General features: G+C 30.7%; 1 long non-coding RNA gene across 1 annotated transcript in view; it reads left to right on the forward strand.

Annotated features, from left to right (window-relative positions):
- LOC136796972 (uncharacterized) overlaps positions 1 to 1273 on the forward strand; it is a 109215-nt gene extending 107942 nt beyond the window's left edge. Inside the window, exon 3 of the long non-coding RNA XR_010844761.1 lies at positions 828 to 1273. This is a non-coding gene — a long non-coding RNA (uncharacterized lncRNA). The remainder of the gene's footprint in view (positions 1 to 827) is intronic.
- Positions 1274 to 5106: the final 3833 nt, after the last annotated feature.

Raw genomic sequence — 5106 nt, forward strand, 5'->3', positions numbered from 1 at the left:
AAAAAAAAAAAAAAAAAAAAAAAAAAACAACATGCGGAGGTCTCTCACTTCCAAATATTTTAGTAGTATTCTTAAAGAATGAACTCATCAACCCTCAGCTAAATGTCTCACTATATATCTTAAAGTACCAACGGTAGAGAATGGTTGTATCTAATCCGAATAATGTAACAAATGCGTAATACAACTTACTAACTCATGTTTGGTATTCTGTTTAAGAGGGATCCGGCAACAAACAATGGCATAGTATTCGGAAATAGACGAGTTGGAAAAAATAATTGGATAGTTAAATGCTACTGTTTATTTTTCCTGCATCAGATTTAAATGACTATTCAACAATTTTTTCTTGATATATAAAAAATTTTTTAAGAATATTTTAGTATAATCATTTAAGAAAAATATTAGCTTATTAGTTAATTATAATGATTAATAATTATTAGTTAGTAAATATTTCAATTTTTGACAAAAATATAATTATGAATTATGAATATAAAATATAATACAAAAATGGATACTGAATTTGATATTCTGGGAATATCGATGCCAAAGTTTCATATTTATATCGATGATGAATACCAGAATTACTGGTAATATTCCCTTAAAATATCACAATCTTTTTAAATCTATTATTTCGATATTTTAGTTCATTATTATTGGTTGGATATTTCTCGATGTTATTGGTATTTATTGAATTATTTTATGCTAGTGAATTTTATGTACAATTAGATAGTTAAGTAATACTTTTTTTTCTATTAAATGTTTATAAATATCCATAATATATAAAAAGTTTTTTACCAAGATTCATGTGCGATTTATGCATAATTATTTAGGAAGGTTGTTTAAGTAAGGCGCCCCCTCACTTCTGGACTGAGGTTCATTATGCCATCTGGTGGCAGGGATAAGCGGTAGGAAGCTTGGGCAGCCATCTTGATCCCCAATAAAAATAGGGGTGATTACCAGTAAAGAAGCCATCCTGACCTGTACAGGAGAAGAAGGGGACAGAACTCTTCAATAAGGTCTCTTCTCATAATGCTGAGGGAGTAAAACTTAGACTAAGGCGAGAGAGGCGGCGGCGGCGGGAGGATGAGGAAAAGGAACCAAGAGGAACCCTTCTTTCATGTACATCTTCAAACAATAATCACCATTCAAGTCTCAAGAACATCACACAAGTAAACTGCAATATTTAAACCCATTCATGTAATAAAACCAAATTTCTCACTAACCAACTAATCACATTGTAACTATTTTGTTCAAACCATCCAGAATAGAGGTATTTTATTTTAAACCATTATATCATGTTATTTAAATACAGTCCACTCCATTATTACCAGCAAACTATCAGTAATTCCTTATTTTAAACCAGCTTACCAGTATAATAATTAATTTGGGTAATATCCCCCAATTTTTACTCCGGGGAAAACCTAAATTAAACAAAGGTTATTATTTTATGGTATGTATTTATAAAAGCGTCTTTGTGGTGGACTACTATGGTTTCAAAAAATTGTACAATAACTGTTTGTAAAGCTCCCATATTGCAGGGTTTAAACAAAATATTAAAACATATTTAAAAACTATAAAAGGCCATAAAAATATACTGCTATGATAAGATTATAAGATGATGTGAAAAATGAATAAAAAATAAAATAAAAAAAGAAGTTGAAATACGATAAAAATACAGTAATAATTAACAAGAATAAGATGCACAGGTAGAGTTTAATTACATAAAATAATAGACGAAGTAAGTAAAAACAAATATGGATGACTTCTTTAGGTTGCTATCCCAAGAATAGAAATTTTAATGATATTTCTAAAAATGAGTTCATAAAATGATGAATTCTCGTCATTAAAAAAAAAAAAAAAAAGTTATTAGTTTTAGAAAAACCGAAAATTATTAAATATAATGAACACAAGTAGGGTTCGAATCAAAGCCCATTATGTACACTACAATAAATTTGTAATAATTTTTCAGTTACTTGTAGTACTATAGGAGTTATTGGCAATAAAGCAAAGTATCAGCGTCCATTTTGAAGAACCTGCCATATTGAGTCAGCAGACCCCCAGGAATGGTAAACTTTTTACTAACTAGTTTTCATATACATTTATTTCATTAGAATCCATTGACAGAAATTAGTTTATCCTTACTTCTTGGTACTGACAAATGATTAGCTCTTTCTACGTCAGGATTGATAAATGATTATAATGTGTGTTGGAGAATTTAACAATGTATTCGGAATTCATTAATGTTCCTAAACATAAAAATTCACTAATCATTTCCTTTCCTGGTTTTTTAATATAGCTTGAAAATTTCCGTCGAAAGGACAACGGGGAATCCTCATTTGATTTCTCTTACTTTCTCCTAAATTTGCGAATATGCAACTTCTTAAATGTAGGTGATTAACGCAAATATATGTTGTGTCAAGAGGAAAGTCGAATCATTTCCATGATATGTATCAATTAATGAATTTAATTGAGGTCATTTCGACATCAAAATTGTGCGAAAACAGTTTCAGATTAACCAATCATATAATTAGTTTCAGAGCATTAGAAAACATACCTATTCCTTGGTTGCTGTATAAGCTTTCAGAATTTGCTAATGATGAAATTGCTTTTATGAATTTTTTTTTTCATTTTTACATTTCTTGTTAAGAATGGAATAGGAAGATCATGTATATTATTAATGTAAACACCAATCTTTATAATACTAATCATATTTGAGTCGTAAAGTTTTTTTTAAATTACCTAAGAATAAGAATTAAATATATGCACATGCTTGTGGTAATTTTGTTGTATATATCCACGATGTCCAAAAAACCCTATAACTGATCTACATTATATCCTGAGGAAGGAATCTGCTTTGCTTAGCACAGAAAATAAATAACGTAATAACTTTATGCCAATTAATTCATTATTATTAATTAATTTTAATCATGCTAGTTAATAGAAATCTAAAAATATCAGATATGATCTAATGCTGTAGAGGCTAATCACTTCCTGATGTTACTCCAGGTGCTAAAGAGACACGTTTAGTGAGTATAAGTCTGGAAAATAAAAATTAAAAAATCTAATAAATTGTTAATAAAGGACAAATAGATCACTCCTTGGTTTAATTATTATGTTTATCATTAATTATGATTAGTCATTAGTTTATTTTGATTTTTAATAAATTACCAGACCATTAGGATAACACAAATTAAACAGGACTGTAAAAAGTCTGCTTTGAACTCGACATCTGAATGGCTCCCTCAGAAGTACGTGGCCCACGACATATAAAATAAAGAGACGCTCATGGAAATAGTATTGGTTTACTCACTAATTCATACAATGACCATTGGTATGTAACAAGCATAAAAAATAAAACGTCGGAAGATTATAGTTTTGTAATCATGGTTAAAAGCTATGCTGTAAAATCATTGGTGCTCTGCGCAAGTTGATCCTATGGGGCAATTCAGGGGCATACCCAACGATGCGGCTGCACCTGGCCCAGACAATATGGTTAACAATTTAAAATAAGATGTTTTCTATGTTAATTTTAGATATATTGTATTTTTGCCCCATCAACTGTTACTATTTATTTGGTTTTGGGACATAATTTAATAAGCGGTTTAAGATAATTCTATACTTGAAGATCATGTGTGTAATAAAAGCTGTTTGTGATAGATTGTCCTTGAGGATGGGCGAATTGGCCGTAACGTCGGACTTATAAAAGCATAAAAAATGTTTTGAGACTAAAATGGATAAAATTTTATTTATTTAAACAATATTAAAATAAGAATATGTTTTCTATGTTAATTTTAGTTATGTTCAATTTTTGCTCCATCAGCTGTTACTATTTATTTGGTTTCGGGACATAATTAAATAAGCGGTTTAAGATAATTCTACACTTGAGTATCGCGAATCATAAGTATGCAAAATTGGAAAGTCCAATAGTTTGATTTTGCCTTATCATCAAATTTCAATAAATTTAGTGCTATGTTTCTGGCGTCCGCGGTTCTATGGCAGATGGGGGCTTCAGAACCAGTATTTTTTATTTATTTGTGTCTTTATATTTCTATCTCTATTATATATCTCTAACTGGCCCTAATGTGAACCGAGCTACCATTCTTAGATATGTATTACCTATTTACATTTAAACAAAGAGATAAATACCACAGACCCCCTTGTTACAGCATGTTAGACATAATTGTGTATAATTACCCACTGAATATCTTTTCCAATAGTGCCGTATCCACTAATTTACTGAGCTATGATATAGTAAGTTAATATGTTAGAAAAGTTCACAGTCGAGGCGTATACATATAACAGCTAAACGTGGCAGCTAACGCGATTGTTAGTCCACTGATATTACTTTTACTATTAACTATCACGTTTGACTCAGTGCAATTACTGCCACGATATTAAACTGTCAAGACAGTGTATACTGTCATGACTGTAACTATCAAACGGTCATAGTTCTGGCTGCAATAACTGAAATGGCGTACACATGTTTTAGCTAACGTGACAATTACCTCACTGAAATTACTTGAACCATCAACTTTTACGCTAGAGCTAGTGCGACAGTACATTCATACAGTAGCAGTTGTAACAACACTGATTACCCAAGAGCTAGTAACAGAGGCGGGTATTTGTTGAGTAAAACGTGTATTTTCAAGGCGTTGAGCGGGTATTTTTGGCCGGGAGAATCGGCATAACTGTTTTATAATCTACACGACTAGCCATTTGGTTTTTATTGAACATATCGTAATAAAAAAATAAAAGATACTGTACTTTTAGTTTAAGGAATTATGATGAGTTCAATTAGTCAGTGAAGGGATAACTTAAGAGAATAAATTATTATCGTCATTTTATAATTAACGATTACTGGTATTTATCCTTCAAAACCCATTACCTTGCCTTTTAGATATCTTATAGTTTTACCTTACCTTAATATTTATTTCATGGCAGACTTATAGCTAGAACTCTCGAAAGCATCAATCGTTTACCCGATTCACGATTCCATTTCTTCAAAACCGTTCATTACTTCTGATTCATTAGTGAGTTGGTGGAACGCCTCTCTCTTGATCTCATTAAATTCCTTAATAAGCTCACACCTCTTATGACCTCAACCTTCCG

Source organism: Halyomorpha halys, unplaced genomic scaffold (genome assembly GCF_000696795.3).
Source record: "Halyomorpha halys isolate HHAL.00 unplaced genomic scaffold, Hhal_1.1 Scaffold409.1, whole genome shotgun sequence".
Taxonomy (NCBI): domain Eukaryota; kingdom Metazoa; phylum Arthropoda; class Insecta; order Hemiptera; family Pentatomidae; genus Halyomorpha; species Halyomorpha halys.